General features: G+C 49.4%; 1 pseudogene; it reads left to right on the top strand.

Annotated features, from left to right (window-relative positions):
• Positions 1 to 9508: 9508 nt before the first annotated feature.
• LOC144144914 (uncharacterized) lies at positions 9509 to 11348 on the top strand (annotated as a pseudogene).
• The last annotated feature ends 334 nt before the right edge of the window (positions 11349 to 11682 follow it).

Raw genomic sequence — 11682 nt, 5'->3', positions numbered from 1 at the left:
AGAAATATGGAGAACGCCTCCTCATCCTACACCTAGGAACGCCATCCCTCCCCGTGCCACACGGTGATTGTTAACACCGAGAAATCGCAAATTCTGCGCTGGATACGCTTCTTGGGGAGAAAATAATTTTGGTAGAAAACGTTCGACATTAACTTAAAGCTGTGCTAAATACTGGGAAACACCCACTCTCTTCTGCGAGATCTTGTCATATCTAAGGATATGCTCGGGGATGAACGACTCAAACATTCGATACTCCTCTTATATCGACACATTGCAGGATGCCCCGCTCAGCTTGTAACCTCAATATTAGCGTGAACTTACTCTGGGGCCGTGGACTTCGGCCTCAACCCTTGGGGTCTACCATCTCTTTACCCCATTTTCCCAAACTTCAACTAATTCTTACTCAACATAGGTCTATCTCTCTCTCTCTCTCTCTCTCTCTTGCTCTTTGTGTGTGTTGTGTGCGTGTGCGTGTGTGCGTGCGTGTGTGTGTGTGTGTGTGTGCGGGTGTGGGTGTGTGTGTGTGTGTGTGTGTGTGTGTGTGTGTGTGTGTGTGTGTGTGTGTGTGTGTGTGTGTGTGTGTGTGTGTGTGCGTGTGTGTGTAAAAAACGAAACGTTCAGTCAGGCGATGACGCTAGAGCGCAAATATTTTGAAACACTGACAGTAAAGTTTGGTTCGTTGGTGAAGGTGGTTGGTGTCGTCGTGGAGGGTGGTGAAGGATCCGATGACGAGACGAGGCCAGTAGGTGATGAAGAAGAAGAAGTCTATTTACACTTATTTACAGAGCAGACGATGAAGCATAACACAAGACAAGGAAAACTGGATTAAAATTAAAAGGCGCCGCAGCGCGCAAGGGGGTATCGCGGCACGATCCCTCGTGGGGGCCCGGAGGCCAAAAAGGTGCCAAACCGCCGCGCGGTTGGCTGGAAAGATGCGTGGGGTTCTGACGCCCAGAAACCGCCACGGGAGCGAGTCTTCGTGCGACCGCTTGCAGTCGCAGCTCTCGACAAACTCGTCGAAGCGTGTGCGCGCAGGGCGCGAGCAATGCCGCCTCCCCCACAGCAGCGCACATGCCCAAAAGGGTTTTGACCTCCGCTCCCCCCCCGGCCGTCCCCGAAGGTCAAGATGAAAGGAAAGCCTCCCCCGACGCCGCACAAAAGCCGCCGGCGAGGCCCAACAAAGGGTGCGACTCGCTGGCGTCGGCGGAGGCCGCCCAACATTCCGACACCGGATGGGGAGACCCAGCAAGGCCACGAGAAGGGAGGGGGGTCATCGTCAAGACGGGGGTCCATCGGCGCTGCAATCATTACACTGACACTGTCGTCTTCTGCTTAAACTGCCCAACACCCGCAAACGCAACTTTTCTCGCCCACATGCTACTGAGTTTCTCGTGGCCGCGCTGATTAAAAACCTTTGCGGTTAGTCTAGTTCTCGTCACTGAAATTCAGTGCCTGGAACGCATTAATGGTAAATGTTCCAATTCGGTTCCAAAACAGTCCCTAGATGCCGAAGTAAGGCTATCACGTCATACTGAATCATAAGACCTAAACGTAGATGTCACCTGCAACTTTTTATATATATTTAAGTTCATGTGGTTGGCACAACGATTTAAAAGAATTTCTTGCCGGGTGTGCTTTTGCAAGGGCGGATTATAGATTGGCAATTGGTGAACTCGCTGAGCGGTCGACCGGGATTCTTTCTGCAGGCTTTGATTGAGTCTATACGCCAAAGAAATGATATTTCCAAAATTAAAAAAATAATTAGTTTCACGATGGCAGGATAGGATTCAAGAAGTCAATTTTCGAGAAAATGATACCCATGGGTGCTTTAGAAGCTTTCAGGAAATCTTAAGAACCCATTGAAAACCCTTGCAGTCTGGTTCAAACGAATGCTAAGCGCAAGGCGGTGTGCCTCCAAATGTTTTCTATACAGTCTAATTTTCTTAGGTTCCTGCTCACCGCTCTTGCTGCGCGCAGCAGTTCTCGGACGCACGGCAGTCATTTAAAAAAAAACAACGAAAGCGCTCAACAAAACAACGCCGACCAGCAGTTCAGAACGGGCGAAAGTGGATAACCTCCGAAATCCCATCCAGTGGCCATCATGCTGGTCAGAGGCACCATTAAAGTTTGTTCAGTGCACTCAAATAACTATGGATTGCAAGAATGTCCCATATATTTACTTCTCCGCAAGCCAGAACCATAGTGTACAAACAAGTAATGGATTAACCAGCCTCTCGTTCAATAATTAAGGGCAAAAATTGTCGTCTTTTTTTATTTTTCCGTTTTTAAAAGTCAAGATAATAATTTTGCCAAACGCCTTCATGAAAAGTGATCAATTTAGTGACCTTCGTGATGCCTAAATCTCCGCAAAAGAATGCATTTTGAATCGAAGTTACCACATAAAGATACACGTAATAACGCACCCTGTACCACAGATATTTAGCACTGCTTCACAAAGAATATACTGCCTGATACCGTTGCGACCACCTACTGAAGTGCGTACATTCCACAAACTTCTGTGCTGAGAGTTATCAGTACACCTTACACAGTATCCTTCCTCCATTCTCTATACTGTTTATATTACGTCGTCTCAGTAAGACCTTTCATCACCTGCTGCTTTTTATTTGGGGTTATAGCTGGTGTAGAGGCCAATAAAGTTTTTGCTAGCCTAATTTACTCAAGACCAAGAACCAATAACCTTTTCTTGCCTTGAGCCTGAGTGCGTGCACCCGTGTTTGCCGGAATTCTATTCGAATGAGTTCGGCTGAACAGTTTTGTGTCCCTGTTTATAACATCAATTTAGGTTGTGACCAAGACCCACAACACGGACATCCGAGTCGGAATAAGAACAAAAAAAAAACTGTGGTTGATTCCTCTGTCATAGGAATCAGTAAGACACGAAAGTGAAATGTGCAACGAAATCAGCAGCTGAGCATGATTTGCGGGTCGGCGGCTGCCCTGTGGGTGTGCTTGGCGAGCGACGTCCTGCTGGCGGGTCGCATCGGCAAAGGTGTACTGGCGCCCTTTCCGTGACGGATATGACGTCAGTGAAATCTTGGTGTATCGCGGCATAAAACACTTTCGTGTTAAAATATAAAACCCGAAAACGAACAACCCAAAGTATAACGTACTCTTTAGTACTAAAGGTTGCTTCCCCGCAAGAAGGCCCTGAGTGAAGGGGTGCACCCTTTACAGGCCGCTTGCTTCGTTGTACTGGCGTCACTTCCCTGACGGATATGACGTACGTGAAATCTTCGTGTATCCGGGAATAAAACACTTTCGTGTTAAAAAGCTCACATCATCTTAGGCCTGGCCCGTGGCGGGCAAATAAAGTTTTCTCCTTCTCCCCTCCGGCCCCTGTATGTACCTATCTCTGAGGCTTGTCCTGAAACTTCCCTAAATTGCTACCGCGCAAAAGTGAACATCGATTGGGTGTTTTCTATTTATGTTTCTGTGAAACCCCCATAGCGATTGCGCTGCACTACTGGGCACAATATCACGGGTAGGAGTGCCTGCCGCCGTAGTTTCTGCAACGGTACCAGCACCCGAAGAACCTCAGGTGGTTTGTATACACACGTTTCTCTTCGCTACAGGAAACGGCTCGCCTCGTAGCGCCGCTATTGCTTCGGCTGACAAGACCTTAAAATGACCTTCAGTTGCATTTCCGCTATCTCTATCTAGCTCGATCGCATAGCAGTCGTGCAAAGAGATTAAGAAAAATCCAGCGGCTTACGTGGAACGCTACTTAACCTTTCTGCATGAAACTTACTTGCATAAAAGCGACGAGTGCAGTTTTCCCGTCTGTTTTCGTTTTTGACGAGATACAGCGCAAGAAATACAACTACATTCAGATTAGCGGTGGATGTTGAATTGCAGTTTTTTTTTATTATTTTAACTGCTGATACTTCATCACAGGGAGCGTAGTCAGCAGCAAAAAAAAGTAAGAAATGACACCGCGCGGGCGCAGAGTCGGGCTGAATGCAGTGGCCCCTCCATACCACGGACAGCCTATTACAGAGCGGCACGCTCCACGGCCTTTGATCGACGCGCAAGCAGCACGAACAAATCGCGAGACAAGAATGTCGACTCATTTGCGGCCTATCTGATAAAAGCATGGACGAGCGATAGCAGAATTCGATTTAAATATCGAATAGACTAGCTGCAGCAAGTGTAAGCTGCAGACTGGAGGGATATTAGAAGGAAAAAGAGTAAGGGTGGACGGAGTCGTTGCTTTGATCAATGTCCCATTAACATCCGAATGTGCACCAGCCACAAGAAAGGAGAAAGTCGAATAAAGGAAACAATTAGTAAAGGCAGCGAAACAAGGAAGAGAGTTGCAGGCGAGCAGGGAGATTTACCCTTGCAATGCAAGCCAGTAATGGCTGCACCCCAGCGACACCTCTTGTAAACTATACCGCGACACATCTACATGGTCACGAACATAGATGCCAAAATTACTTCTAAAAAGTAATTAAACTACATTACTCATTACTTGCCTAGAATTTTCCAAGATGTAATTAAATTACATTAGAAATTGCAGGTGGCTGGAAGTAATGACATTACAGTACTATTACTTTTCAAAAGTAGTGAACGAAATTACAATAATAAAGTTACTTTGACAAAAATTCATCACTCTATTTACACTCATGTGCATACACACTGCAATCTAAAAAATATTTGCTTATACACCAACTGATGTACAGCTTATTTACAGTGCTATACATTGGTATGTAAGATATCTTTATTAGCCTCAGAAGGAGCTGCGATTCAAAGTGGGCATCGCAAAGGCGTCCCCATTTGTACGGCAGAGTGTCTTTTAGCATAGCAAAAGACTCTGTCGTACAAACGGGGACACCTTTCCGATGCCCACTTTGAATCGCAGCTCCTTCTGAGGCTAATAAAGATATCTTACATACCAATATATAGAGCTGTAAATAAACAGTGCATAAGTACGCTACGCTGGTGCGGATAAGGGCAGGGTTGTGTTGATAAAGAACTTTTTCATCCAATGGCGAGAGGCACTCTGGGCATTGGAACTTTGCTTGGTCAACTTTTTATGCCGTAAGACAAGCGGTCAGGCTAGATCGTAGCCGAAAGTAATTGGGGAAGTAATGAGTAATTCTCGTGAACTTACTGGCCTGAAGTAAATTATTACATTACTAAATTACCAATACGTAAAAGTAATTCATTACATTACTCATTACAACAAAAATTAATTAAATTCCTGTATTCTTCAGAATACAGAACTTGTGTTCTTCAGAAAGTGGGGGACTATAGGGCAAGATATCTCGCCCAGCAAACACGGTTCGTTCAGACGTTCCTCACAGAGCTGTGGCTCTCCTTCGCAGGTCTCAACACGAAGCTGACCGCTCCATCGCTTGATTGCAGGCCATTCCGTGATGAAATGTCGGACGTCAGCTGCAATATCACACGGTGAGCACAGCGGCTACCGTAGGCAAGGTTCGTCTTACAAAGCGACGCCCGTGTTCTCGCTCCACTCGTCCGGACGCAGAACCGCAATGAGGACAGCCGCTCTCAATGATTTGGTCACACGTGTTTGACAACTTTGGATGCCCCACGGACCTAAAATGAGCGCTAATGGTCTCCTTTAAAATGTACCATACACTTGGCGTCGCTTTCAACGAGCAACAGTTAAAAAGCAGGTAAAAGCAGCAGAGAAGACGAATTGGGTGCAGATAATGGAAGGGAAAAAAAACCCTGGAGACTTATAGAACAGAGAAACTGGAAATCAGGAAGGAAGGTTCCTATGGTAATACGCGAGTCAGTGCATTGCTATTTGAAGCCCGCGCGGGGTGTCTGAGAACACGGGCATTCACGGCTAACTACAGGCAACAGGACGAAACTTGTGCATGCTGCTAGAGGGACCGGGAAACCGTGGGGCATATTGTCGTAGACTGCACATAGATACGACCGCGACGGGGCGATGGGGAAGCGACGTTGACGTAGGCTTTGGTATTTGGTGTGAGAGGCAGCCTGAACTTCAGGGCCATATAGGTGACGAAGAGGCGGCTGGAGTGGTGGTGGAAAAAAAGTAGGGAAGGGAGTGTGACGTAGAAAGAGTAATTAATCGAAGTAGAATTTAGAACAGAAAAGGGGTGGGGGGGGGGAGGTAAACAAGTGTGCAAGGGCAGGAAGGGAGGGGAAGCGATGGGAGTGTAAAACCGAAAGAGGGGGGCAACCCTTTAGGTTAGTTAAGGGTAGGGCAAATAAGTAGAATGACACAGGCAGGTCGGTTGGTGACAACTGACGTCCCGATACAAATGGAGGGACTCTAATCACCATCATCATCATGGATGAAAGTGCTTCTTAAAAGAAAAAAAATTTCCCCGCATTTCCCCGAGGGGAAGAATGTGAAAGTGCGAATGCAGGAGTTGAATTTGCGTGGTTCGGTAATGTGTCAGTACTCCTTTAAGCGGGTGCATTAGCCCTTCTCACGCCCGATTCCTGGCCAATCCCCCACGTGGGTATGTGCCATGCACAGATACCTATTTGTGTTGTCGTTGTACTTGATTGCTAGAGCGGATCTCAGCTTTGAAATTTCGTGTCAGTACTCCTTTAAGCGGGTGCATTAGCCAATCCTGGCCAATCCCCCACGTGGGTATGTGCCAAGTCAGCGGCCAGGCAGCGCGCGCCCATCTCCCCCCGTTGCTAAGGAAGACGAGGAGATTCCTGGCCAATCCCCCACGTCAGTATGTGCCATGTCAGCGGCCAGACAGCGCGCGCCCATCTCCCCCCGTTGCCAAGGAAGACGAGGAGCGCGCGCACCCGCAGCTGTTGCTGTGTGGACGGACGGCGGTCAACGGAATTCAGGGTCGCTTATAAAGTGAAAAAACTTGTCAGCCGCTTTGTTTCTTCACACTTGTGTGTGGGAAGGGAGCCACTGGAAGCGACTGCCTTCTTTGTGCTGCTGGACGAGACGTAAAAAGCGTTGACGTTCCCATGAACACAACACTGAGAAAGTTGTATATAGGGCTAGCTTAGAGTTTGTGAAAATGACAGTTCGTATAGCGCTCGCAGGAATTTAGAATTCTTTAAAGCCGCCCCTGTGGCAACACACTCCGCCGTTGAGGTTGACGTGATGTGGTCGAGACGAGCAGTCCAGGAAACGTTCATGGCGTGGATCACAAAGTCCGCTGCACTAGTACTCAGTCTGCAGAGCCGCCCGTGAATACGGGAATGAGGTCTAAACACGGCCCGGGAGTCCAACCGTTTAGAGCGAATCAGAGGAGCGCACTCCAAACTCTCGAAGGACCAAGGCTGTTCCGAATGCTGGCACGTCTTCCGCTGAGTGTTGAGTAGCACGTGTATGCGCCGCTCACCCGAATTAGAATCTACGTACCATACCGACGAGTTACAAGAGCAGTCTCTGTGACGCCATCAAGCGATAAGTGAATGCTGAGGCTTCCAACAGACCACGTTTTTAACAGCGAAGCTGTCGTTGATGGCCGTAATGTGTGGCGTCATCAAAAAACGTGGACATGGTTACTCTCGTCGTTTACCGCGCACGTGAGCGTGCGTTTTACGAAGAGCGCCCGGCGTCATCCAGGTGTCACGTGAACTGATGGTGGGGTGGTCTTTACCAGCTCGGAGCAATGGACACAGGGAAGCCGTTGACGGGTTTAACAACATACATTTAATGCACACACAAAAAAAACCCTCGGGCAAAGCACCCAATATTTAAACTACACACAAACGATAAACGCTCACACCTCTAACAATCCCAACCAACAATTCACCTCTCAAACCAAAAGGCTCTACAATAAAATTCTACCCTCTGGGTGATCTCACTAAACGACAACGTCCTAGTTGTGTCCTATGCTTGCGTCCCTATTGGACTGGCCTACCCCGGTCGTCGGCGCTGACCTGTCGCACCCTTGCGTGGCCGCGACTCGGTGGTAGCCATCGTCGTCTCGCTTCGGTGCCGGCGTTCGATGCGCGCGGTCACTCGTTGGACGGCGTGGGCTCCGCGCGTCCTGACTTCTTTCCTCTGCGGCTACCCCCTGGTGACCGCCCTCGCTGGAGGTCCTTGATGCCGGCGTTCGACGCGCGCGGTCATCCCTTCGGCGGCGTGCTTCCTCGGTGGCTATACCCCCTGGTAGCCGCTGCCGCTGGACGTTCCAGGTAGGCTCGGCCCGAACGTAGCCTTTCAGGGCCGTCGAGACGAACGTCGACGGAGCGTGGACGCTGGCCGCCGATGCCGCTGGGGCCACGAAGACACAGGTTCGTGGTGCACCTAGGATGACGGTGCCGATGCGAAGTCGGCCCGCTCCCGCCCAGGCTCGGATGGCGTGGTCGATGGCTTGGCCGCGTCCCCCTGGCTCGTTCGTTGAAGCGCACGTGCTCCGGCCGCCTCCTGGTTTCTTCGGTTTCTTGCCTCCCCGTGTCTTGCCTCCCCCTTTTCTTTGTGCGCCCCGCTTTTATACCCTCTGGGCTCTCCCGTGGCGCACTCCCATTGGCTTCTTGCTTCCTCCCTGTCCTTATATGGTAATCTCGCCACTTGTCCCATGCGTGGCCTTCCCTGATTGGCCGACCAGTGTGCTGCCACCTTCGCCCATGATTCCTCGGTGCGTCGGCGCGCTCTTGGCGCCCACTTCAAATGGCCGTTCTTTTGTTCTTTTTCCTCGTTTTTTCGGGGGTTTTGATGCGTCCCCCTCTCAGGGGGTGCCCTGACACATGACACCAGGCTTGCGCGTGGCGGTCGCAAAAAAAAAAAAGGACAGCAATCAAACAGTCCACGTGCGTCCGCGCCTCAAGGGGGAAGCACAAGGCAGCTGGCGCTACAGACTCCCAGTTCGAGAAGCCGGCTGCTGCCGGTTCTAGCGCGGGCTGACGAGTTCCACTTCAGGAGAATTGTGAAAGGCCGCGAACAAAACGATCTGGCCCCGCCAGTCATGCATGAGGAAGACGACGATATAGATGGGTATGACGATGACTGCTGCTACCTCGGTAAAAAGCGACGACCGAACATATAAATAAACAATTTCATACCTAATGTGTGTGTGTCCTTCAGCACTTACATAGAAGGATATCCTCCAGCTCCGCCATGGTTCAAGTATTGCGAAACTTAGTGCAAGCTTCGCCAATTTTGTTTTTCTTGCTTACGAACTCCGATGGGTACATTAAGCCTGCAGTGCTTCCAGACGATTGTACTGAGGCTCTGAAGGAGAAAGTAATACCCCTGTCACACGGCAGATCTAATGACATTTACAGCAAATGTCATTCGCTGTTAATGGCATTCGGTTCGGCGGCGCCGGTCTACACGGCGAAACAAATGTCATTCGGTAGTGATAGCGGTGACGATTACAGAGTTCGCAAAAGCACAAAATTATATTTCAGATGCATCTAGAATGTTTGTATACGTAATATTTTTTTTTCAAACATAACAAAAGACTATTATTCTATTTAAAAAGAAGAAAATATATGACATTGGTAGACATCACAAGCCGAGACAAGTCCACAAGAAATCCGTATGAGGGTAGCAGGGAAAATGGCGGAGCTTCACTGCGGCCCCGTTGTTCAGGTGCGCAATGAAGAAGAATTTAATCGTGATTTAGCAGCGCTGATGTGCTTGCGAGCAAAGCGACAAATCAGTCACGGCGATTTAAAGCTTTAATCCGAGAAAGAGTAAGACAGGCGAGGGGCGTCGAACTGCGCCTCCAAACAAACGCGGTTGCAGTGTCAGCTGTTTTGGTGGGGCTCTCGGCAATTCAGCGAGAGCGATGGGCTTACGAGCGCAACGAGCGCTGGTTTGAAGATACCCTGCCTCACCTCGGGGAAGCGCACTTCAAGCAAGCCTTTCGAGTGTGTCCGGCGACGTTTCGGTACCTCGTGGAGTCGTGTCGGTCCGAACTCCAGCGGCAGGACACGAACATGAGGAATGCAATCACAGTGGAGAAGCGAGTCGCTGTTGGCTTGTATCGCCTGTGTTCTAGCGCCGAAGACCGCACCATCGCGCATCTCTTCGGAATCGGGCGGTCCACTGTCAACGTCGCCTTCAGGGACTTTTGCAAGGCCGTACTCGCGCAGCTGGAAGGCGAGTGGCTGCGCATGATAAGTCCGGACGACATGGCCGCACATATGCGGGAATTTTATGCCATGACCGGCTTTCCTCAAGGTGTACGTCAGTGCGCTGGACGGCTGCCACTTTGCCATCTCACCCCCGAAGGAAAACGCAGTGGACTACTACAACTACAAAGGGTGGTAAGTTTTTTCGAGTGTTCTCCAAGTGGTGTGGCTATGACCGATGTCAATGCTGAAAACGCCTATCTGCCACCTAATATTAACAAAAAGTCAGCATAGTTCATTTCACGAACTGCGAGCAAAATAGTATTTCAGAAGGTGTGTGCCCTGCTGCACTTAGATTGTTAAATGAACTGCAGTTGGTAACGCGTGAAGACTGCAGGAGCTGACAAAAAGGTTTTGCGTGAGCCTTTCTCACGTATATTGGGGCAGTTTTTTATCATATGACCAATCAGTTGATACCGCTCCTCCTGTTGCCCGCCTTGTACGCTTGTACTTGTCAAAGACAATATACAGTGGCAACATGACACCGCAAGGTCTGTGCACTCATGGGCATTTATTACCTTTTCTTTTCTTTTTCTATACAGGTATAGTATGATACTGCTTGCTCTCGTCGACCACCGGTACCGGTTCCTCTACATAAACATTGGCAGCCCTGGGAGGTGCCACGACGCCCATGTCTACGGACGTTCCAAGCTTTGCAAAGTGGTGCAAAGTGCACACTTCAAGTCGCCCACAGCTACTATTGAGGGTGCAGTTGTGGGCCCACTGATTCTGTGTGACCAGGCGTTCCCGCTGACCGAAAACCTGGTGAAGCCTTATCCAAATGCACGAAGCGGAACAAGTGAGGCAGCGTTCAACTCCAACCTGTCCAAGACACGGCGGGTAGTAGAGAATGCTTTTGGCCGATTGAAAGCCCGCTTCCGATACGTAATGAAGCGGATGGAGTGTAAGCTGCCCAACGCGAGACGTGCCATCAGGGCATCATGTACACTTCACAACATCTGTGAAACTTTAAGGGACACTGTGGACACCCAGTGGGAGCAAGACCGCAGGGCATTCGACGCTCTGTATGAGCAGCCGGTGCGTACAACCCGTGCGTCTACTGCAGGAGGCCAAGAAGTCAGAGCGGCACTGGGACAGTACTTTCTTAAGCTGGCAGCGTAAACATGACCGTAGCTCCCTCAAGTGTGTGCCTGACGAACATAAAGATGGGTGCACACTCGTGCCGTGGAACACTTGTCTGTAAGGATGTGCTTCTCCGTCACAGGCAGTGTGCTTGCACTGATGTAGAATTTCTGCACTGCTGAACTTCTTTTGCATCTAGTTTCCTCTAATGACAGAATAAAAATGTGAAAAAGCACGTGTTGTGACTGTAGTGTAAAATATGCACACTGTTCACTTTATGCAAGAAAAGTTTTGCTGCATATGTGCGGGGGGTGTTAGTGGAAGAATGTGACAAGATGATCTTTTGATAAGTGCCACCGGGCATGTTTGGCAAGCTTTGCATTCTTTATTTGTTCAGATATTGCACAAGTGCGGCTGTCGATGCCTTTTCCGACTCTATGGATTTATTGAGCATTTGATGTTCAGCCTTTCGGAAGTCAATCTTCTGCCGTCTGTGATCACGGAGTTCAAAGC

This window comes from Haemaphysalis longicornis, unplaced genomic scaffold (genome assembly GCF_048455015.1).
Source record: "Haemaphysalis longicornis isolate Haplotype H1 unplaced genomic scaffold, Haemaphysalis longicornis Haplotype H1 scaffold_7, whole genome shotgun sequence".
Taxonomy (NCBI): domain Eukaryota; kingdom Metazoa; phylum Arthropoda; class Arachnida; order Ixodida; family Ixodidae; genus Haemaphysalis; species Haemaphysalis longicornis.
The sequence above is the reverse complement of the archived record's forward strand: the minus strand, read 5'-3'. Positions and strand labels throughout refer to the sequence as shown.